General features: G+C 40.5%; 1 long non-coding RNA gene and 1 other non-coding gene across 2 annotated transcripts in view; one reads left to right on the top strand and one right to left on the bottom strand.

The window, feature by feature from the left end:
• LOC129525883 (uncharacterized) overlaps positions 1 to 23,693 on the bottom strand; it is a 31,524-nt gene extending 7,831 nt beyond the window's left edge. Inside the window, exons 1-2 of the long non-coding RNA XR_008670419.2 lie at positions 23,648 to 23,693; positions 19,566 to 19,699 (exon numbers count right to left, since the gene is read on the bottom strand). This is a non-coding gene — a long non-coding RNA (uncharacterized lncRNA). The remainder of the gene's footprint in view (positions 1 to 19,565; positions 19,700 to 23,647) is intronic.
• LOC115930334 (small nucleolar RNA SNORA38) lies at positions 5,549 to 5,679 on the top strand. The gene has a single exon (XR_004066973.1). It is a non-coding gene; the product is annotated as a small nucleolar RNA SNORA38 (small nucleolar RNA).
• Positions 23,694 to 25,774: the final 2,081 nt, after the last annotated feature.

The raw sequence follows: 25,774 nt of genomic DNA, 5'->3' as shown, positions 1-25,774 counted from the left end.
CCACCAACAGTGTGAAAGCATTTCTATTTCTCTACAACCTTGCCTGTATCTATTGTTTCTTGACTTTTTAAAAATTGTCATTCTGACTGGTTTGAGATGGTATCTTACTGTGGTTTTGATTTGCATTTCTCTAATAATCTGTGGTGTTGAGCTTTTTTTCATAGGTTTGCTGTCCACACGAATGTCTTTTGAGAAGTGTCTGTTCATGTCCTTTGCCCACTTTTTAATGTTTTTTCTCTTGTAAATTTGTTTAAGTTCCTCTGACAAAGGTCTAATATCCAGAATCTGCTGGGTTTTAATATCAGAATGATGCTGGCCTCATATAATGAGTTAGGGAGGAGTCCCTCTTTCTCACTTTTTTGGAATAGTTTCAGTAGGATTGGTACCAGGTCTTCTTTATACATCTGGTAGAATTCAGCTGTGAATTCATCTGCTCCAGAGCTTTTTCTGCTTGGTAGGCTTTTTATTATGAATTCACTTTCAGAACTTCTTATTGGTCTGTTTAGAGTTTCAATTTCTTTCTAGTTCAACCTTGGGAGGTTATTTTTCCAGGAATTTATCTATTTCTTCCAGGTTTTCTATGTAAGTTGCATAGAGGTGTTCATAATAGTCTCTGAGGATTTTTTTTGTATTTCTGAGGTATTGGTAGTAATGTCTCATTTGTCATTTCTGATTGTGTTGATTTGGATTGCTCTTTTTTTCTTTATTAGTCTAGCTAATAGTCTATCAATCTTATTTATTCTTTCAAAAAACAAACTATTGGTTTCATTGATCTTTTTTATGGTTTTTCATATCTCAATTTCAGTCAGTTCAGCTCTGATTTTGGTTATTTATTTTCTTCTTCTGGCTTTGGGGTTGGTTTGCTCTTGTTTTTCTAGTTCCTCTAAGTGTGACTTTAGGTTGTTAATTTGAGATCTTTCTAACTTTTTGATGTGAGTGTGTAGTGCTATGAACTTTCCTCTTAACACTGCTTTAACTGTGTCCCAGAGATTCTAATATGTTTTATCTTTGTTTTCATTGCTTTCAAATAATTTTTTGATTTCTGTCTTAATTTCATTGTTTACTCAAAAGGCATTCAGAAACAGATTGCTTAATTTCCATGTAATTGCATGGTTTTGAGAGATCTTCTTAGTATTGATTTCTATTTTTATTGTACTATGATCCCAGAGTGTGATTAATATGACTTTTTTTTTAATTTGTTGAGAATTGTCTTTTGTCCCATTGTGTGGTCGGTTTTAGAGTATGTGCCATGTGCAGATAAGAAGAAAGTATATTCTGTTGTTATTGGGTGAAGTGTTCTATCAATGTCTGTTAGGTCCATTTGGTCTCAAGTATTAAAAGTCCTGAATATCTTTGTTAGTTTTCTGCCTTGATGATCTGTCTAATACTGTCAGTAGGGTGTTGAACTTTGCCATTATTATTGTGTGGCTATCTAAGCCTCTTCGTAGATTTCTAAGAACTTGTTTATGAATCTGGATGCTCTAGTGTTGGGTGCATATATATTTAGGATAGTTAAGTCTTCTTGTTGAATTGAACCTTTTATCATTATGTAATGCCCTTCTTTTTGTTGTTGTTGTTGTTGGTTTAGTCTGTTTTGTCTAAAATTAGAATAGCAACTCCTATTCCTTTTTTATTTTCTATTTGCTTGGTGGATTTTTCTCCATCCCTTTACTTTAAGCCTATGGGTGTCACTGCATGTGACAAAAGTCTCTTGAAGACAGCATACAGTTGGTTCTTGCTTCTTTATCCAACTTGCCACTCTGTACCTTTTAAGTGGAGTGTTTGGCCCATATACATTCAAGGTTAATATTGGTATGGCCAGATTTGATCCTGTCATTGTCCCAACATCATTTTTGACGGTCAAAAGTGTTATAGTAAATAGATTCGCATAACCAATCTCCTATTGTTGGATATATACATTGCTGCCGTTTTACTTTTCTGGTGACTGGGTCTTTGGGATGAGTAGCAAGGCCCAGGATCTCCAGGAGAAGACAGAGCACAAGAAGAGGATGGCTTGCAGTAAATGTGCTGGTACCAACTGGTAGTAGTGTCAATGGCAGATGGGGTTCCAAGAAGGAAGGGAGAGGAGGGGAATCATTTAGAGTAGGACAAACTAGTGCTCTTTATTCTTATACCATTGTTTTTCTGGGTTGAGGACAAAAGTAATGGAACAACCCACAGCAGCCACAGTGATATTTTACAATGTAATTCAGACAGTGTATCTCCTTTAAAACAAAGTCCATTTTTTAAATCTTGACCTATAAAATCCAGGATAAAGGTCTAGCACCTGTCTCCCTCTCTGTATGTCCTATCACACCCCCTTTTGCTTATACCAGTCCAACCATGCCATCCTCCTTCCTAGTCTTCAGACCTTCTATGCTCATTTCTACCTCAGCACCTTTGCACTTTCTGTGCCCTTTGCCTGGAATGCCCTCACCTCAGATCTTTGCATAATTCAGGTCTTTGTACCTCCTCTGCAAGATGTTTCCTGACCACTGTATCTAAAATAGCTTCCCTCTACACCTCTTTCCTATAATTCTTTGCATGATTTGTTTTTCTGCATGGCATTTACTTCTACGTATTTGTTCATTTTCAGTCTTCCCTATGGAAGCATAAGCTATGTATGGAGGAGCCATGTCTGCTTGTTCGCTGATGTATCCCTGGTGCTTAGAAGAGGACTTGGAATATAGTAAGTGCTCAATATATATCTGTGGAATGCATGAATGAATCTGTAAGCTGGCTTGAGGTGCTGGGACCAACAGCTATCCAAGGAGTAAAATAAGTCCACATATTTCTGGTCCACAGTTGCTATGGTCTGAATATCTCTGTCCCCCCAGTACTCATACATTGAAACCTAATCCCCAGTGCGGTGGTGTTAAGAGGTGGGGCCTTTGGGATGTGATTAGATGATGAGGATAGAGTCATCATGAATGGGATTTGTGCCCTTACAAAATAGGCCCAAGGGAAATTACCCCTTTCACCACGTGAGGGTAATGGTCTTGCTTCTAGACGGTAAGAAGTAAGAAGTCTGCAACCCAGAAAAGGACCCTCACAAGAACTCAACCATGCTGGCACCCTCAACTTGGACTTTTCAGCTTTTATAACTGTGAGAAATTAACTTCTGTCCTTGATAAGCTATGCAGTTGATGGTATTTTCTTACAACAGCCAAACAGACTAAGACAACAGGGTACCACAGTGGTTAAGGACAGAAACAAAAGCATTCATTGGGATGCTGGCACCATTACTCCCAGATGTGTGATCTTGGGTAAATTATTTTACTTCTCTCTGCCTCAGTTTCCCTTTATAAAATAGGAATGACAATGGTGTCTATTTTATAGGGTTCTTGTAAGGATTAAATGAGATAATGCATGTACATTGCTTAGCAGAGTATCTGGGACTTAGAAAGACCTCAATAAAAGTTTTTTTATTATTCATAAATTAATTATTAAATCCTTCTCTGCTCATTGTTTCAGTCATTTATTGATTCAAATATCCACTCACTTATTTGTCCATTTTTCAATGATTTTCTCATTCTTGCTTCTATGTATTAAATCCATCCACCCTCATACATCTGTCTATTCATCTATTTGTGGTTTAAACAGACATTTATCAAGCTTATTTTAAAGGATCTCAAGGCTACAGTCAGAAAGAGTAGAAATATGGGTTTAGACAGCATCAGATTTAAACACCTTTCTGTATCCAGCCCACTTGTACCCAGGGCCCACTCAAGAATGAGTGCCATGCAGGACTGGTGTTCAGCTGGTAGGCATTGGCATAGCTGTGCCCACCCAATTCAGCAGTTATTCCCAAAGCCTTCTTCTTTACAAGTCCGTAGGGTGGGGAGACCAAAGGCACTCAGGGATGATGCTGAAGATAATCATAGTGATGATACGGCACTAAAGACAGTGTACATGGGGCTGGGCGTGGTAGCTCACGCCTGTAATCCCAGCACTTTGGGAGGCTGAGGCAGGTGAATAATGAGGTCCGGAGTTTGAGACCATCCTGACCAACATGGTAAAACTCTGTCTCTACTGAAAATAAAAAAAAATAGCTGGGTGTGGTGGTGGGTGCCTGTAATCGCAGATACTCGGGAAGCTGAGGCAGCAGAATCTCTTGAACCCGGGAGTTGGAGGTTCCAGTGAGCCAAGATCACGCCACTGCACTCCAGCCCGGGAGACAGTGTGAGACTCCATCTCAAAAAAAAAAAAAAAAAAAAAAAAAGACAGTGTACATGAATTTGACTCCTACTACATGCCAGATATTAATATTATTGTAAAGGATCTCAAGGCAACAGTCAGAAAGAGCAGAAATATACACCCTTCTGTATCCCACCCAGTTGTACCTGGGGCCCACTCAGGAATGCACAACTGGCCTCCTATCTGCAACATTTTCTCCTTCTAGCCCACAGACGCAGGCCCAAGGTCTCAGCCTCCATCCCTCCATCTCCCTGCAGACCCAAGGAATCCTTTGCTCTTTCAGCCTGTACCTGCATTTAGTTTGCAAATAGAGTATATCTCTTCTGGGCCAGGAGGGCACACTTCACCCCAGCCTGAGGTGCTGCTGAAATCTCTTTATCTACTTCGTGTTAGAACATTGTTCCCTGAGGTGCCTAAAACACTCATTGCCGAGGCCACCTCCCCCACCCAATCCAGCATTTATTCCCAAAGCCTCTTTCTTTACAAATCCCTAGGGTGGGGAGACCAAAGGCACTCAGCAATGATGCTGCAAATGATCACAATAATAATGATGGCACTAAAGACAGTGTCCACGAATTTGACTCTTACTACATGCCACGTATCAAGAACAGTATTCAAACATATTTTTCACAACCAGGACAACCCAACCAGTCAGAGTGGATGCTAGCTGCAAATAACCAGCACAGCTATACCAATGCCTACCAGCTGAACATCAGTCCAGCATGGCATATCTGTCAATAAATGAAACTCCTCAGCAGGCTAGGAGGCAGTAATGTGAGCCCATTTAACAGATGCAGAGGCGGAAGCTCAGAGAGAAAAATATCACTTAGAGAAGAGATAAGCAGATCTGGGCTTTGCTGAGTCCTGAGCTCATTTGCTTACTACCCACTTTGTGCATTTACATACTTATTTGTATCTATTATGAGAATATTTGCTTTACTTGTTAAACTGTGATTTTTCTCATTCTTTAAATTTTGAAAAAATCAAAACCTACAGTAAAGTTAAAAGGATAGTTTACTGAACACATATACCCTTCAACTAGATTCATCAAATTCTCTGTGGCCCTCCCTCTCTCAGAAGGAAAACACACACACACACACACACACACACACACACACACACACACACACACACACACACAGTCATGTGTTGCATAATGACATTTCAGTCAATGGAACACATACATGATGGTGGTTCCGTAAGATTATAATGGAGCTAAAAACTTTCTATTGCCCAGTGATGTCTTAACCATTGTAATGCTGTACTGCAATACATCACTCAAGTTTTTGTGGTGATGCTGATGTAAACAAACCTACTGCACTTCCAGTCATATGAAAGGATAGCACACACGCCCTCCTACAAAGGCATGTCTATAGTTCCTTGTCTTTGGACATGTAAGAATTGGAGGCACAGAAATGTGGACTTGGAGAAATCTGGGGCCAGCTTTCTCATCACAGGCTCAACATCAACCATGCCACATAGAAGAAAAAAAATGAAAAAATATTTTACAAAAGCATAGCATATACAATTATGTACAGTACATACTTGATAATGAATGACTGTAACTGGTTTATATATTATACCATACTTCCTGTCATTATTTTTTTAGTGTACTCCTTCTACTTATAGTTTTTAAAAGTTAACCATAAAATAGCCTCAGGCAGCTCCTTCAGGAGGTATTCCAGAAGAAAGCATTGTTATCATAGGAGATGACAATTCCATGCATGTTATTCCCCCTGAAGACCTTCCAGTAGGACAAGATATGGGGGTGGAAAACAATGATGTTGAGAATCCTGACCCTGTGTAGGCCTAAGATAATGTATATATTTGTGTTTTTGTTTTCAACAAAAAAAAGTTTTAAAAAATTTTAAAAATTCATAGAATAAGGATATAAAGAAAGAAAGTGGCTGGATGCAGTGGCTCATGCCAGTAATCCTAGCATGTTGGAAGGCCAAGGCAGGAGGATCACTTGAGGCCAGGAATTCAAGACCAGACTGGGCAACATACGAGACCCTGTCACTATGAAAAACAAAAATAGCCTGGCATGGTGGCGTGCATCTGTAGTACTAGCTACTTGGGAGGCTGACATGGGAGGATTGCTTGAGTCCAGGAGTGTGAGGCTGCATTGAGCTATGATTGTGCTACTGCATTCCAACCTGGGCATCAGAGTGAGATCCTATTTCATATATATAATATATTATATATAATATAACATTACATATTATATATAATATATTATATATAATATTACATGCATTATTATATTATATTATATATAATATATTATATATTATATTATTATAATATTATTATATTATATATATTATTATATATAATATATATAATATGTAATATGTATAATATATATAATATATAATCTATATAATATATTATATATTATATTACATATTATATATAATATATTATATATAATATGATATTACATATTATATATAATATATTATATATAATATGATATTACATATTATATATAATATATTATATATAATATGATATTACATATTATATATAATATATTATATATAATATAATAATACATATAATATATATTATATATAATATAATATTACATATTATATTATATATAATACATATATACATATATATAATATTACATATTATATATAATGTATTATATATAATATAATATTACATTATATATAATGTATTATATATAATGTAATATAATATTACATTATATATAATGTATTATATAATATAATATAATATTACATTATATATAATGTATTATATATAATATAATATAATATTATATTATATATAATGTATTATATATAATATAATATTACATAATATATAATATATAATATAATATTACATTATATATAATATATTATATATAATATAATATTACATAATATATAATATATTATATATAATATAATATTACATAATATATAATATATTATATATAATATAATAATACATATTATATAATATATTATATATTATATATAATGTAATATAATATAATATATAATATAATATATAATGATATATTATATATAATATAATAATACATATTATATATGATATATCATTATATATAATATGTTATATATAATATATATAATATATAATATATATCATATATAATATATATCATATATAATATATATCATATTATATATATTATATATTATATATAATATATTATATATAATATATACATTATATATGATATATATTATATATAATATATATAATATATATACATTATATATATTATATATTATATATTTAATATATAATATAATATACAATATAATATATAATATAATAATACATATTATATATACTATATTTCCTGTATAATATATATATTTTATATATATATATTTTTTGAGATGGAGTCTCGCTCTGTCACACAGGCTGGAGTGCAGTGGCATGATCTCGGCTCACTGCAAGGTCTGCCTCCCGGGTTCATGCCATTATCCTGCCTCAGCCTCCCGAGTAGCTGGGACTACAGGCGCCCACCACCATACCCGGCTAATTTTTTTGTAGTTTTAGTAGAGACGGGGTTTCACTGTGTTAGCCAGGATGGTCTCGATCTCCTGACCTCGTGATCCACCCGCCTGGGCCTCCCAAAGTGCTGGGATTATAGGCGTGAGCCACGCGCCTGGCCGTGTTTGTGTTTTAAGCTAAGTGTTATTACAAAAAAGGCAAAAAGTTTTAAAAAAACTAAAAACATTTACGAAATAAAAAAGTTGCACAAACTAAGGTTAATCTATTATTAAAGAAAGAAAATTAAAAACTAAATAAATTGAGTGTAACCTGTGTGTATGGTGTTTACAGAGTCTACGGTAGTGTATAGTAATGACCTAGGCCTTCATGCTAACTCACTACTCACTCACTGGCTCACCCAGAGCAGCTTTCAGTCCTGCAAGCTTCATTCATGGCAAGTGCCCTATACAGGCGTACCCTTTGTTTTTCATACTGTATGTTTACCGTATCTTTTCTATATTTAGATGCACAAATACTTACCATTGTGTTACAATTGCCCGCAGTATTCAGCACGGTAACATGGTGTACAGGTTTATAGCCTAAGAGCTACACAGGCTCAGTCATATCCCCATCGTTAAATGACACATACTGTATATACATATATATTTGTTATTCCATTTATAAGTAAGTTGAAACTACCATGATGGTTCATCCCTAACTACTGCTTCCAATTTACACTGATAACTACAGCCCCACACATAATCCTGTTCCTGAAGCCCACGAAAGGTCTTCCTTTACCTCCCAGCCAGAAGTGACCACACCTGTGCTCCTAGATGTGCTTCAGCTGCCTGTTGCTCACCCATGCCCCCTAATGGGAAACTCCTCACCTACAACCCTGCTGATGGGACCCCATCCCCTGACAGGACCAGGGAGATCTCTGTCCCAGAGAGATCCCAGCCATGAGCTGGCAAGGGCCTGTGATTTGGGTGGGATGAGTCAATCAGATTATTCCTCTTAGCAACTTCAACTGAGAGGAGGCATCATTTCTGGGGAGTTACAGGCACTAGAACTTAAAAGCTCAGGTGGACTCAGGAGCCACTGTAAAGGCTGAAGTCATGAGCAACCAAAAGGAAGATGAAACAGCTGCACAAATGTAATTTTTAAAAGTTTATAATAATAACAGCTAATATTTATTGAGCATATAGTATGTGCTAAGCGTAGCACAATTATTAATTCATTTTATATTGACAATGGCAGTATATACACTATCATCTCCCCTGTTGAGATTAAGGCACAGAGAAGCAAAGTAACTTACCTGGGGTCACACAGCAAGCGATTGGAAGAGCCTATTTTTCTTACCACCACCCTCTTGGTTCCTGGTATGCACCTTGCCCTTCCTGAGGACTACAGTTCTGCTTTCTCTGGACTCCCAAGAGATCTTTCTGCATCTTACAGCAAAGCCTCCATTGTGCTGGAGCTAAGTGGAGGTGGTGTCTATTGACTCCAATCAAAAGAAGCCTGACTAAAGCATCTACACTTGGCTGGGACTGGGTTTCCTCAAGATTAACACTCACTCTCACCATTCTGACCAATTGCCTGCAAGTTTGCAAAGGTAGACGCACATTTTCTGGGGAGCTGAGAATGAGGCATGAAGATTAATTATACATAATCCATTATGAATAATTTTATATGCACAAACTCTCCTGGATGGCTTCCTTATTCAGATGTCACTTTTGCTTCCTTTTATAAATGCAAAAGAAAATTTATCAGGACTCTCACACTTGCACTGGCGACCTTATACAACATAACCCAATTTCCCAGAAAAGAAAAGGGCTTGAATTTTCCCACCACTAAGCTTTTCAGGGAACTAAAGCTTGTTTGATTAGGGAGATACTTTTTTTTTTCTTTTTCTTTTTCTTTTTTTACCATACTCAGGTAACCAATTTTTAGAAAATTAGCATTCTTCAAAGTACAGATAATGCAAATGACAGCAAACATAATTGAATCTCTCTGTCTGATGATTTAGGAGGTACTTCTGAATGTCACTCCCCTTTATTCAAGACTGTAAAAAAAATCTGTATAATAAAATTAAAGTTTTACGTTTGCTTGTTAGAGCCTTCTGGGTGTTACATGGTTGTGGGACTAAGTCCAAACATAAATGTCACATCTAGCTTCTTGGGCTGTTTATCAAAATCATCTGAGTCACATTGAATGGTGCAAGAAGACACTCGGCCCACTGTCTGGAGTCAGTCTACTGATCCTATAGTAGAACGCCACTACCAAGCTGGTCGTATGCCTAGACTGGCTCCCTTAAACAGTGGGATATTAGCACTGAATTCCAAGGTAGTTGAAGAAAACCACGAAATTTTCATATTTGGGAGGTAACAATTCCCATCAAGCAGAGGAATTTGAAGATTCATAGTTTGTATGTCACATTGATTACACAGTGTCTTCTGCCTAGTAAGTGCTCAGTAAATGGTAAATGGTAAATTCTCATACTGGGGAAATGTATTAGAGCTTGAGAGAAGCCAAAAATTTATTCTTCTGGGTAGCTCTTAAATATTCCAACTTGCATTAGTTTTCCTAGCTGATGGAAAATCTATTTTACTCCACATTGTTCCTTTTTAGAGAACAATTTGAGTCTCTCCTAGTGGATGGAGAAAGATGCAGACAGAAGCAAGAAGAATGCAGGAGGCTACAAGCTGTAGGTTCAAGGAAGCTTTGGTGCCACAAAAATTCACAGGACCAGAAGGCAAAAGCCTTGAGTTTGTGTCCTTACTCTTTTCAGCCAGCTCTTGGAAGCGACCCCTTCTACTATCAGACATGGCTTGGTGTTATGAACTGTTTTAATGAAAACCACATCTGTTCCTTTTTCAGCTTTCACCACTAGCTCATTTTTTGTTTGTTTGTTTGTTTGTTTTGTTTTGTTAATTCATCCAATGTGTATAAGGCATCTATTGTGGGCCTGAAACTGTTCTTGTTGCTGAAGAAATACCACCAGGAAATGAATCAGACCTAGATCTGCCTTCACAAAATGTTTCAAAGAAGTGCAGAGTTACAACAGGAATGCATGATGACCTCATGTAGTCTTGGGGGTAGAGGGGAGGAAGTTCAGGGAAGGCTTCCTGGAGGAAGTGACATTTAATCTGAGACCTGGAAGATAAGAAGTTAGCATTCAAGTTTTTCCTTGAGGAGCAACACAGAAAAATGTTCCACCTTTCAAATTTGAAGTTAGCTCTCTAGCCTCCTTTCCTAGCACTGTCCTATGCTGTCACTCTACTCTGACCACAGTGGTCCACACTGAGGACTCATCTTCTCCCATAATAACCTTCTCTTTCTTCAGACCACGCAATTCTAGACCCTTTATCATCCTAATTGACCCCACTATCAACAGGCTTCATTTTGCCAAAACTTCTAAAAAGGTGATGCATCTTCATTAATTTTTATTCTTGGACTCCCTACCAAGTGAAAAATTATACATCGATGGCAACAAAAAAAAAATCAGAGTTTTCTTATATGCACAAGGCTCCACATCAGGAGTGCTTTTATTTCTATTTGGAAGTGTTTCTAGAAATTGAATTATATGCCAAGCAATGAGCCAGATACTGAGAATAACATGATTTCATGCAAGTTGGCTTCCCCAGGAATCAGAAGTCAGCAGAGACTTAGGAATTCAAAGGGGTGACTGGGGAGTTATACATGCAAAAAGGAAAGGGAGGAAGCTGAACTGAGCAGGAGGAGACATCAGACCCAACTGCGGACCTGACAAAGTCTCTACTAGCCAAACTGGGGGCTCTGGAATAAGCACTGCCCTTTAGAGGAGTGACCCACTGAGCAGAAATGACCAGGTCTTGTACCATCCACCACCTTTCTGAGCTATAGATTAGGGGCTGTCTTGAGAATAGCATGCCCTCAGCTCTCATCATCTTGCTCAATCATTGGCCAGGGGTTCTCCTGAGAATAGTATAACCTTGGTTTAAAAATTGAGGCAAATACTGATTAAGCAAACAGCTGGAGGTTGTCAGTTAGCCTCACTCGTTGAAACTGGGCAATGAGTCCTTTCTTGAAGGAAGATCTGAGCAGTGCATCTCCATATCTGCCACAATGGTACACAAAAATGAAATGCTTGCTTCCCTGTGGAAACCTGTAGCCTGGGAAGACAGACTTTGAGCTCTAATCATACAACAAATCTTTTAGTAATGACTATAATTTTTTTAAAGAAAGCATTCTTGTACATTGAAAACTACAAAACATTGTTATAAAAAATTAAAGAAGACCTAAAGAAATGGAAACATATCCCATTTTCATAGATTGGAACACTTCATATTGTTAAGATGGCAGTACTCACCAACCTAATCTACAGATTCAATGCAGTTGCTACCAAAATTCCAGCTGCCTGCCTTTATTGCAGACATGGACAAGTTGGCCATAAAATTCATATGAAATTGCAAGGTACCCCAAAACAAACTTACAAAAGAAAAACAAAGTTGGAGGATGTTCATTTCCCAATTTCAAAATTGACTGCAAAGCTACAATAAGCAGTGTGACACTGGAAATGATCGACACATAGATCAAAGGAGCAGAATTGGAAGCCCAGAAATAAACCCACGTGTTTATCATCAACTGATTTTCAACAAGGGTACTAATACCATTCTATGGAAGAAAGAACAATCTTTTCAGCATACGGTGCTAAGACAACCGTATGCCACATGCAAAAGAATGAAGTTAGAACCCTACCTAAGACGAATACAAAAATCAACTCAAAAATGATCAGAGACCTAAATGTAAAAGTTAACTCATAAAACTCTTACAAGGAACCATAAGTGTAAATCTTCATAACCTTGGATTAGGCAACACTTTCATATGTATGAAAACAAAAACACAAGCAACAAGAGAGAAAATAAGTAAACTGAACTTCATCAAAATTAAACACTTTCATGCATCAAAGGATGGTATTAAAAAAGTGAAAATGGGTGGCTGGGCACAGTAGTTCACACCTGTAGTCCCAGCACTTTGGGAGGCTGAGGCAGGAGGATTGCTTGAGCCCACGAGGCGGAGGCTGCAGTGAGCCAAGATCATGCCTCTGCACTCCAGCCTGAGTGACAGAGTGAGACCCTGTCTCAAAAAAAAAAAAAAAAAAAAAAACGAAAAGGCAATCCACAGAATTGCATAAAATATTTGCAAATCACGTATCTGATAAGAATACAGTATCTAGAATATACAAGTCCTATAACTCAACAGAAACAACAACAGAAAACCAAACAACCCAATTTTAAAGCGGGAGAAAGAACTGAATAGACATTTCTCCAAAGAAGATATATAAATGGCACCAAGCACATGGAAAGATGCTTAACATCATTAGTTATTAGGCAAATGCAAATGAAAACCACAGAGATATCACTTCCCACCCACTAGGATGGCTACAATCAAAAAAAGAGGAAATTATCAACTGTTGGTGAAGATGTGGAAAAATTAGAACCCTGGTACTCAAGAAGTCAAACAAAGAACTACCATATGACACAGAAATTCCATTCCTAAGCTATATACCTAAGAGAATTGGAAACATATGTTCAAACAGAAGTTTGTACACAAATGTTCATAGCCGTATTATTTATAATAGCTAAAAAGTGGAAATGCTCCAAATGTTCATCAGTGGATGAATGGATAAACAAAATGTGGTATTTCCATACAATGGAATATTATTCAGCCATAAAAAAGAATGAGGTGCTGACACATGCCACAACATGGATTAACTGTGAAAATATTTTGCTAAGTAAAAAATGCCAGTCACAAAAGGCCACATATTATGTAATTCCATTTATATGAAATGTCCAAAATAACCAAATCCATAGAGATAGAAAGTAGATTAGTGCTTGCCAGAGGCTGGGGAGAGCGAATGGGGAGTGACTGCTTAATGAGTACAGGATCTCTTTTTGGGGTGATGAGAATGTTCTGGAATTGGATAGCAGTGATGGTTGCAGAGCATTGTGAATATACAATAAACCACTGAATGGTATACTTTAAAATGGTTTAAAAAGTGAATTTTGTATTATGTAGAAAAAAGCGAAGGAGAAAGAAGAGGTGCATGGTGTGGTGAGAACAATCTAATAGGAGAGCCTTGCCTGGTCTCGAGAAGTCACGGAAGGCTTGAAGATAAATGGCTTTTTTTATTCTTCTCAAGGCCCATCTCCAACTTTCAGGGGTTATCTTGCCCCGACTGCTGGGGCTTTTTTGATAACCCAGGTTTCCAGGGGTGGATGATGTAGGTGAAGATCCCCGACAAGGTCATTTTCTCTCCCCAACTGAACAGAAAGAAGAAAGAGCTGGGGGAGGAGAGGAAAGTGTGCACAGGCATCACCCAGGAGGAAGACAGAGAAAGGCGACAAGAAAACATTATTTTCTTCCTTTTGTCTCCAAAGCCAGGTGACAGAGAATGGAAATGGGGAATGTAGATCAAAATGTAATTTTCCCTTACAAGCTGCAGTGAGGCCAGGGGCTGGGGGGTGGCCTGCCCTGGGGAGCTGCTCACATGGCAATAACTCACCACCAGCTCTGCACAAAAGCAGTGCTTATTAAAGGTCAAAAGGAGCCAGCAGGGGGATAGTGGGGGAAGGGTTGATGGAAGCAATAAAGGGACACAAGAGAGACAGGGGGCCATTGGGAAGGGCTGATTCTGATTAAGAATTTGTCCCAAGCAAGGCAGACGTCAGCCATTCAAGTCAGGAAGTGATTGCCCCTGACACCCACCAGGGACCCCTGGGCTGGAAAATGCTGCCTTTGTCTTTATGAACCAAGAATTTCCCTGGCCCCATGCAAAAATCAATAGTGAATCAATAAAACACTGGCTTGTATGAGAAACAATTATCGGCAAGCCAGAAAAACAGCATTGGGAGCCCTCTGCCTCTGCTCACCTGCAAGGTAGATGGGGAGGTTGCTAAACTCTCAGAGGTCAGATGGCTGAGGAATGATCTAACTACCCAGGTGCTCAGGACTGGTTAATTCTTCATCATCATCATCATCATCATCATCATCATCACGTAACTTCTACTATCTGTCAAACATTCTGCAGAGCTCACAATCTTGCAGAATTTTCTCAACAACCCACAAGTGCTGTTATTATTCTCATTTTATAGTCAGGAATACTAAGTCTTAGAGAGCTAAGTCATCTGCTCAATAGCACTTAGCTACTGAAAAGGCAGAGTTAGGGCATGACACCAATCTATCCAACCCCAAACCCTGAGCTCTCAGCTATAATAATAAACGGCCTCTCACAATAATCAAGTGACTACTGAGTGCCTACTATGTGCCTGGCCATGAATGCTTTGCTGGGATTTGGGCTGAGTCTTTTTTCCCCGCTCAGGGCCTCGGCGTTTTCATTGATCACATGGGGAGTTATCACTGATGCTCCTATCTAGGAGGGAAGCTCAGAGTATCAAGTCAAACTCAGAGCTTCATTTCGCTATCCAAATGAATATCCGTTTAGAAAATGGGACCTCTGTGCACCTAAGAGGCTGTCCCTCTCACCATCTTTCTTGTCTCTGACATGCCTAGCATGCAGGACAATGCCAGAACAGACAGGCATCAGGGTTCCAAGCCAAGATCAGAACAGAACCTGGAGTGGGAAACAAAGCATGAAGGCCACAGGGTGAGGAAATGGGGATGAGAAAATGCGGTTGAGTGGATGACAACCCAACACAGGCCTTAAATAGGCAGGGTCCAAACTATCAGACCTCTGACACTTCCCTTTGAATGGATATACAACAACCCCTTGCTAATTGGTCTTGCCCCTGAGATGCTGAGGTTCTGTGTTTTTAACATGTGTACACAAGTTTTTAATTTTTTTTAAACGCTTGGTGATATAGTTTGGATATTTGTCCCTGCCCAAACCTCATGTTGAATTGTCATCTCCATTGCTGTAGGTGGGTCCTGGTGGGAGGTGTCTGGGTCATGGAGGCGAATTCTTCATGGCTTGGTGCTGTCTTCGTGGTCGTGAGTTCTCACGAGATCTGGTGATTTAAAAGTATGTGGCACCTCTCCCCCTGCCACTCTCTCTCTCTGTCGTTCCTGCTTTTGCCATGTGATGTGTCTGTTCTTCCTTCACCTTCTGTCATGGATGAAAGCTCCCTGAGGCTTCACTGGAAACCAGGAGATGCTCGTATGATGCTCCTTGTAAAGCCTACAGAACCATGAGCCAATTAAACATCTTTTCTTTTCTTTCTTTCTTTTTTTATTGAGACAGAGTCTTGCCCTGTCGCCCAGGTTGGAGTGCAGCAGTGGCACAATCTTGGCTCACTGCAACCTCTGCCTCCCGGGTTCAAGCGATTCTCCTGCCACAGCCGCCTAAGTAGCTGGGATTATAGGCTCCCGCCACCACATCTAGCTAATTTTTGAATTTTGGTAGAGACGGGGTTTCACCATGTTGGCCAGGCTGGTCTCGAACTCCTGACCTCAGGTGATCCGCCTGTCTCGGCCTCCCAAGGTGCTGGGATTATAGGCATGAGCCACCATGCCCAGCCTAAACCTCTTCTCTTTATAAATTACGCAGTCTCAGGTAGTGCTTTATAGCAACGCAAGAATTGCCTAATACACTTGGGTTGCCAGTAAGGGCTGCTTGGAAATCCTGAGAAGCACCCACCTCCTCAGGGCACGGGCTGCAGAAATGTTTTCTTTTCCGAACAGTGGAAGAAAGTAATTCGGGAGGTGAAGAGGCAGTAGAGAGAACTGGGAAGTCTCTTGTGTGTGAGCATGCGTGTGTGTTACCATAATAGGTTTTTAAGATTAGAAAGTTCTAGAACTTTTATTCATTTTGACATTTGTTTATTTATTATTTTTTTGAGATAGGAGTCTCGCTCTGTGCCCAGGCTGGAGTGCAGTGGCGAAATCTCAGCTTACTGCAACCTCTGCCTCCCAGGTTCAAGCAATTCTCCTGCCTCAGCCTCCTGAATAGCTGGGACTATAGGCATGTGCCACCATGCTCGGCTAATTTTTGTGTTTTTAGTAGAGACGGGATTTCTCCATGTTGGCCAGGCTGGTCCTGAACTCAAGTGATCCACCCACCTCCGCTTCCCAAAGTGCTGAGATTACAGGCGTGAGCCACCACGCCCGGCCTATTTTGACTTTTAAATACCTGTAGGTAATGCCATTTCATTTGTTTCCTCCTGACCCAGTAACATCTGCAAGTCTTGATCTTGCACACAGCAGCTTTGCTGAGGTAACAGATGCTTCTGGTGCCCAAGTCACATCCCCTCAGCTCTCCACTGACTGTGGCACGCTGACATCATCCCACCTAAAGTATCTTTCCAGAGCCCAGAACCTCTCTGCTTCTCTGCCTCAATGCTTTTTCTAAAGCTGCAAGAACCTGTTCAGCCTTAGGCAGGGGAAACCCTGGAAGTGCAGGGGGTTAACACCCCTGTAACTGTAATAGGTTCATTGCCCGACGTGCCCAGCAAGTCAAGACAAGACACCAGGCTGCAGAATAGAAAGAGGTTTAATTAAAGGGTCACTGAAATCTCAAATCCATCTCCTCGAGGAATTTGAGGTTAAAGTTTTTTAAGGTTTCTGGAGTGGACTGAAGTCTGGAGGCCACTGATTGGTAGAAGAATGCTGGGTGAAGTCATGGGACAGGGAGAGGAAGTAGCTGTATTCACAGGCTGATCCCATTCAGGATCCTGTGCCTGAAAACCAGCCACACCCACCCACAAGAGCTTTGTGGGGAGATCAGAGGGAGCACATCTTAGACCGGATCCTCAGCTTGTATGAGGCTTTTGGTGTTGCTTTGGGGGTAGTCATATCCTAATCAACACTTAAAGTATCATTATTAGCAATACTGAGCTAACCAGAAGGGAGGGGCCAGGATTAAGAGAAATCAGGCAGGCCGGGCACAGTGGCTCACACCTGTAATCCCAGCACTTTGGGAGACCAAGGTGGGCAGATCATGAGGTCAGGAGCGAGACCAGCCTGGCCAATATGGTGAAACTCCATCTCTACTAAAAATACAAAAACATTAGCCTGGCGTTGGGGTGCGCGCCTGTAGTCCCAGCTACTCATGAGGCTGAGGCAGAAGAATCACTTGAACCCGGGAGGCGGAGGTTGCAGTGAGTCAAGATTGCGCCACTGCACTCCAGCTTGGTCGACAGAGGGAGATTCTGTCTCAAAAAAAAAAAAAAAAAAAAAAGACAGATAGGTCTCGCAGGTAACAATAGTGTAGGCAGGCAAGAAATAAAGTCCAGAGAGGTCACCTGCGGCAAGTAGAAGAAACACCTGGCCCTGAGACTAGGCAGGGAGCAGAGCCCAGAGGAGCCGAGGGGCAGGTGAGTCCTCCTTAGGGGAATCCTTGTCTTATCCTGCAGTTGTTCTCTGCACCCAATCTGCCTCCTGCTAATCAGCAACACCCTGCAATCAGCACCTTCAAGAAGGTTTTAAATGAACTCATTAGGTTGGTGCAAAAGTAACTGCAGTTATTACCATTGAAAAACTGCACCAATCAATATATGAACTTTAACCACAGACCACCTCAGTGGAGGCATTTTTGAGGGTTCCCAAAATCCTGGAGTCGAGACAGGAAGAGTCAAATCTGTGCCTGGCATACCCTTGCAGCTTGTTCTTGCTCAGCCTTCATCTCCTCCTCTTCTCATAACATCCTAACATTTCGCTTGTGCAATGGCTCTCCTCCAGCCCCAGTCCGCGTGCAGCCCGATCGAGATCAGGAAACTGAGGCTCATACACAGGTGAAATAACTTGCTCAATGGCATACAGTGTGGTGAAGCCTGACTCAAATCCATGACTTCAAGGCTACAGGGGTTAACCGCTCTGCAAGTCCTCTTGGTCTAGGCTGCAAGTCTAAGCTGATCCTAGATTTCAGGGGAGGGTCAGCTTTGGGGTGAAGTTCAAGCAGAAACTGGGATTTGTTGGCTCACCTTTGGCCTCAGTCTTTTTTTCAATCAGTGAGAAAACACTTGCATAGCAAAAGCAGGGAGAGAACTGAGTTCATTAAATCGCTAATTCTCTCCTTCCTGTGCCATCCCGAACACAGCCCCTACAGTCAGCAAAACCTGCTATCTGCTTCATCTGATCTTACTCCATGCCACAATTTATTTTTGAAATTTTTTTCCTTGTTGGATAATGGCAGCATCCAAAAGGTTCTATTGATTTCTCGACTGCAGGTTTATCGGGGCTGAGTCAGCCCAGCCCTCCACCTCCACTGGAGTCTCCATTCAGATCTTTATCTCACCTTTTCATAGCTTGAAAGACTAAGTTTAGTTAAGACCGTAGGGATGGGTCCTGAGAGTTGCATTCATAGTCATAATGAAACAAAATTAGAAACTACTTTAGATCTTAACAGCCTCTGTATTCACTGTGCTGAATTACAACAGAGGAGGGAGTATGAAAATGGAGGTGAAGTTAGTACTTCAGATAAGCTTGTAGTCTTGCTGCAGCCACATAATTTACAGGAGGGCAAAGCCGACGAAAACTTGAACTTTGCTTCGATGCAGACATCAGGCACCTAGAATAAATGCTCAGCCTGGCTAGGTCTGTTCTTCATCCCCAAATGGGGGGTAATATCATCTACCGTCCAAACTACATCACAGACTTATCAATAAAATTAATAGTCCTTGGTACAAAAATACTTGCGAACAAATCATTATTATTTACATGCCCTCCATGTACAGGCCTTCAGTCTTCATACACTGAAGGGAGTCTTAAAATCTTGCTTCCTCCAAGAACCTTTCTATCTTTTTCATTCACTTATTCAGAAAACATTCATTGAGCAGACACTGGAGATAAGAATCATTTTCACCCACCCTTATGCTCTCATAGACAACCTGCTCATTCCTCCTGTGCTAGACAATTCATATGCTCTACCTCATATCTTCTTGGCCCACCTGTCTCGCTCCAGCCATTGCTACATCACTGTTCGCAGGTGTATTTTCTTAGCATCTTGCTTCCACGGCACCACATACTGCTTGCTTTCTGCTGTAGGGCTTGATCCAAGAGCCTTGCTGGTGCATATGCAAAACTGGAAATGTGATGGAGTTAACACCCTTAGGGCAACCCTTGACCAAAGGAGGACAGGAGCTGGTGGATAAATTCGCCCCTCACCCATTCTCAGGAGGCCATTGAGATGCATTTTACACAGTTCTCAGAGGGGCCCTATTGAATTTCAGCCCTAGTTGCCCACATCTTAGCTCAGTAACACACCTTTAGACTGGCTTTCCCTATTTCAATCTTCCAAGCCACCTTCCCCTGTTCCCTGGCAACTCTTCCCAACCAGTACACCTGCATGCAAGCTCTTCTCTCAAGCTCTGCCTTCAGGGGAAAATCTGAACTAAGACTCCATTTTTTCAAAGAGATATTTCCAGTCTCTGCTAGATAGGCAGCAGGCAACATGATCCTATCCATTCTTCCCACCCCCTGGCTCTAGTTGATTGGCCTGGGAGTGAATGATTGGCAGGAGCTAAAGTCAATCAGATTTTCTCTTCCCTGAGAATTCGGAACGCAAACTATTCAATCTCTGTAGGACATTTGAAGCAGGTGGGGTTTGTAAAGCCTGGGCTGGGAACAACCATGTGCCCATGGAGGGGAGAAAACCAGTTTGCAAACAGAAAGAAACGAAGATCACACAGCTTTGGAGAGACACAAGAAAACTGCTAGGTTCCTGGTCACTTTTTGGTTTTTGGTTCAAGTGCCATAATTGGCCCACTTCCCCTTCCTATTGTTGGGTTCCCTGAGACTCTTTTATTCTTCTGATAAATACGTTTTTTTTTCCTGCTTGTACTAGCTTGAGTGAGATTCTGTTATTTGTAACCCAGCAGTTTCTAAATCAGAACATCTTGTTATGCCGGGCACTCTGTTAAGTTCTGGTCGTATCATAATGAACAAGACACAGTCCCTGCCTTCAGAGAGTTTAGCATCTAACTGATTAATAAAAATGAGGTAGTGGCTCAGTATCTCACAGCATTTTCTATATGTCAGAGAGCTAATCTTTTTCATCATAGGCCTGTATATTGCTTCATTCATAATAATCATTTATTAATTCATTCATAAACATTGCAACCATCTTCTAATCCTTACCATGTAAAGGGCACTGCACTAAGTGCTTTCTTTATGTGTATCAGATCTCTTCACTCTTTACTGAAATGGTTCATTTCTTTAGTGTTAGAGATACAGCAGTAAATAAGGTCATTTCAAGTTATGATAAGTGCTGTGAAGGAAATAAATCAAGTGACGTGATAGGGAGAAATTCTCCAGGGTGGGGAGAGTAGAGAGAAAGTGTTTTAGATGGAGAAGGAAGATAGTCAGTGAGGGCCTCTGCATTTGAACTGAGACTCAAAGAATGAGAAGCACAGAGATGTGCAGAAAACCAAAGGAAGAATATTCCAGGTAGAGGGAAAGGTTAAGTGCAAAGGCCCGGAGGCAGGAATGAAATGAAGGAATAAGTGAATGACTGGACTCCAAGTAAGACAACTGCCCCTGACCCTTGAATAACATCTGTGGTTCTCAGGTGCACAATTATTATTATTTTATTTTTTTGAGACAGATCTTGCACTGTCACCCAGGCCAGACTGCAGTAGCAAAATCAGCTCACTGCAGCCTCAATTTCCTGGGCTCAAGCAATCCTCTCACCTTGGCCTCCCAAGTATCTGGGACTACAGGCATGCATCACCAGTCCTGGCTAATTTTTTCTTATTTTTTGTAGATATGGGGTCTCACTATGTTGTCTAGGATGGTCTTGAACTCCTGGGCTCAAGCAATCCTCCTGTTTCAGCCTCCCAGAGTGCTGGGATTAGTTGTAAACCACTGCACCCAGCCCACAGTGAATTTTTTAAACTCACTGCACAGTGAGTTGAAACAAACAAACAAAACAAAACAAAACAAAACAAAACAAAAAAACCCACCCACCCTAAACCTACATTTAGGCTACTAGTGCTAGCTAGTAGCTAGCTGTTTTAAAGTAGATAGGCTACAGGAGTAGCCTAAACATGGGTATGTTTTAAAAACAGTTTAAAAAGCTGTTTTTAACAGTTTAAAAACATGGGTATTTTTTAAAACAGTGAGTTTTTAAAAGATACTCATGTTTAAGCTACTCCTTTAGAGATTTAGATTCTATCAGTCTAGGTGGAACACAATTATGTTTTTTTTTTTTAAGTTCCCAGCAATTCTGATACAAAATGAGGGTGGAGAACAACTATACTTGATAGAAATTAGTACAGTAGAATTTAAATAAAAAGGAAGCAAGCAACAGGGAAATGTGACGGCTGGGCATCTCCCAAATCTGGGTTCAATTCCTTGGTTCCTGAGGCCACAGTCTGTATCCAGGCAACAGTCTCCCAAATGTGGAATTGTGGAGACTGAGTGAAAGGATGTGGACGCATCCCAGCAAGGAAGTGATTCATTATAAGAAACTTTGTCAGTGTTACCAGACCCTCCCCAGGCTGGGTCAAGCCCCCACTTCTCTGCTCCTCAGCCCCCTTGCTTTCCCCACTAAAGCATTTATCACATGGTGTGATATATGCCATTCCATGAAGGCAAAAACTGTCTTCTTCCTCGTGGCATCCTATGTATCTCTCAGGCCTCCACTTAGATGCTGCTTCCTCCGAGAAACCATGCTTGACTTCACCCTAAGATGGTTTAGGTGCTTTCATTGGGAGTTCTTTATTATAGAAATTATTGCCCTATTTTTAAACTGTATTTACATATGTCTCCGCCAATAGTCTGGGAACTCTTCAAATTTGCTATTGTACTCATTATCTATTTCACTGAAGAAAAATGGATCTGGCCAGGTGCGGTGGCTCACGCCTGTAATCCCAGCACTTTGGGAGGCCAAGGCGGGCAGATCACAAGGTCAAGAGATTGAGACCATCCTGGCCAACATAGTGAAACCCTGTTCCTACTAAAAATACAAAAAAAAAAAAACTTAGCTGGGCATGGTGGTGCACACCTGTAGCCCTAGTTACTCGGGAGGCTGAGGCAGGAGAATCGCTTGAACCCGGGAGGTGGAGGTTGCAGTGAGCCAAGATCATGCCACTGCACTCCAGACTTGTGACAGAGCAAGACTCCATTGAAAAGAAAGAAAGAAAGAAAGAAAAAAAGAAAGAAAGAAAGAAAGAAAGAAGGAAGGAAGAAAAAAAGAAAGAAAGAAAGAAGGAAAGAAAGAAAGAAAAAGAAAAGAAAAATGGACCTGCTTTCATGGAGCTTATGTCACCATGGTGGCAGGACAGGCAATACACTCACAGTGTGTCAGTTAAGTGCCCTTGGTGTGATGGGAAGACATGGAGGCCATTGGATGGTTCTGAACAGAGGCATGATGTGACGTCACCTTGCTTTTGAAAGCATCACTGTGGACTCTGTTAAGAAGACAGCATGGGGGACCTGGCGCGGTGGCTCACACCTGTAATCCCAGCACTTTGGGAGGCGGAGGTGAGCAAGTCACTTGAGGTCAGGAGCTCAAGATCAGCCTGGGCAACATGGTGAAACCCCATCTCTACTAAAAATACAAAAATTAGCAGGCGTGGTGGTGCACGCTTGTAGTCCCAGCTACTTGGGAGGCTGAGGCATGAGAATTGCTTGAACCCAGAAGGCAGAAGTTGCAGTGAGCCAAGATTGCACCACTGCATTCCAGCCTGGGCGACAGAGTAAGACTCTGTCTAAAAGGAGGAGGAGGAGGGGAAAGAGGAGGAGGAGGAGGAAGAGGAGGAGGAGGAGGAGGAGAAGGCAGCATGGGGAAGCAAGGGAGAGTGCTGGAAGAGCATGGGTTAACCAGGTGAGTGGTGGTGGTAGTTTGGATGAAGCAGCAGCAGCAGGGATGGTGAGAACAGGTCAGATTCTGGGTAAGTTTCTTAATGGCTTTGCCTAGGTAGAATTGGCATATTCATAAACTGTACATACTTGAGAATACAACTTGATAAGATTTGATATATGTGTATACCTGAGAAACTACCACAATCCAGGTAATGAACATACCTACCTCCCAAACGTCTCCTGTGCCACTTTGAAATCCTGCCTGTCTCTGCCCATTGCCAGGCAACCCACGATGTGCTTTCTGTCACTATAGATTAAGTTCTAGAATTTTCTATAAATAGCATCATTCAATACTCTTTCATGTCTGGCTTTTTCCCTAAGCACAATTATTTTGAGATTCACTCATGTTGTTCATGTACCAATCATTTGTTCCTTTTTATTCCCGAGTAGTGTTCCATTGTATGGAGGTAATACATTTGTTTATCCATTTACCTTTTGATGGACATTTGGGTTATTTTTCATATTCTTGATATATTTTGAAGGCAGTGCTGAAAGAATTTGCTGGTGCATAGGCCGTAACATATTGCAGAAAGAGCAGAGTCATGGATAACTCTCAACTTCTTAGTTTAACAACTGGGAAGATGGAGTTGACAATTACTGAAGTGGGGGACACAGCCAGCTAGAATGAAACACCTCGAACATCCAGCACATTGCCTGGCACACCGTGAGCATTCTATTGATATCTGTCAAAGAAAGAATAAGGGCAGAGAGAACAAAAGGAGGTATACATTCAGTTTTGGATGCTGGCAATTCAAATCCTAAGCTTCAGGCCAAGCTTCATGTATTCTCTCCCTTTATCCACATCCCCCTCACACTCCTGAAACCCAGGCAGTCATCATCATAAAGAGACTTCTTGGGCACAAAAGAGGTAGAAGGCAGATTCAATCAGAGCAGGATCACTTGTTCTCAAATGGCCTCTGGTCCAGGAAGCATTGTTTTCGCCCCAGCATGGGGCTGAATGCACAACTCTCCTCTTTGGTTTCTGAACAATAAGCTTCCAAATCACTATCCACCTGGCAGATCCACTTGAGATCTATGAGCCTCTGAGAAGTCCCGTCCTTCTCCTCCATCCACCCTGTACTTCCCAAACGCTCCAACATCACTAACTGATGCTTCACCATAGCCAGGCACTAAGGTGAACTGTTATTAAAAGGCACACACATCAAGTATGTCAACAGCAAAAAGATATAAAAAGGCAATACACAAATGAACAAATACAAATGGCCAATAAATGTAAAGAAGGGAGGTGCCCAGACTCACTAGCACTCAAATGAAAATTTCTACAATCTTGAGACAACATCCTTTTCCTGTCAAATTGGCATAATTAAAACAAATGCAAATAAACTGACATTGGCAATAGTGTGAGGACACAGACAGAAATGTACTTTGCTGGTGGAAGTGCAAATTGGTACAACCATTCTGGAGGAAGTTTAAAAAGTGGCCATAGTCTTTGATCAAAAATTCTGCATCTAGAAGTCTGTCCTATTTGAATAGTTAGGGATGTCTGTAAAGATATCCATGCCATCATTATCAATAATAGAAAATGTCACAAACAACCTTAACATGTTATAATGTAAGAAAACACAAACTCTGTTTTCTCTTACTGTACTCTCACCACATAATCAGTATAATACTTCTGATACCAGATATGTGGGTTTTTATCCTTACACATCAAGTAAGTAATCAGTTCTACAAGGGACACCAGCTGGATGTCTTCTAATTCAATTCTGACACTATCTACCTGGAGATAGCATCTGATGCCATAGGTTGAGGGCTCAGTTCCACAAGACTGCCCCCAACTTCAGATGCCAATTTCAAGTACTAGGTTGCTACCTATGCTTCTGACCAATCAGCTGTAAATCAGAGTTTCCGTGACCCTCTCCCTTGGGTTCAATTAATTTGCTAAGACGGCTCACAGAACTAAGGAAAACATTTACTTATGTTTACTGGTTTATTATAAAGGATATTACAAAGGATACAGATGAACAGCCAGATAGAAGAGATGCATAGGAGCAAGGTGTGTATGAAGGGGCATGGAACTCCCATGCCCTCTCCAGGCATTCTAGCTTCTGGAAACCTTTGTTAATCTCTCTGGAAGCTCTCTAAGTCCTCTCCTTTTGGTTTTTTATGGAAGCTTCTTCACGTAGACACGATTGATTAAATCCCTGCCCATTGGCGATCAGCCCCTCTCCCCTTTCCAGAGGTTAGGGAGTGGGGCTGAAAAGTCCTAACCCTCTAATCCTGCCTTGGTCTTCTCTGCGAGCACCTCCCATCCCCACCAGTCAATCTATTA

Source organism: Gorilla gorilla, chromosome 10 (genome assembly GCF_029281585.2).
Source record: "Gorilla gorilla gorilla isolate KB3781 chromosome 10, NHGRI_mGorGor1-v2.1_pri, whole genome shotgun sequence".
Classification (NCBI taxonomy): Eukaryota; Metazoa; Chordata; class Mammalia; order Primates; family Hominidae; genus Gorilla; species Gorilla gorilla.
This window is presented reverse-complemented; position numbering and strand designations above follow the sequence as displayed.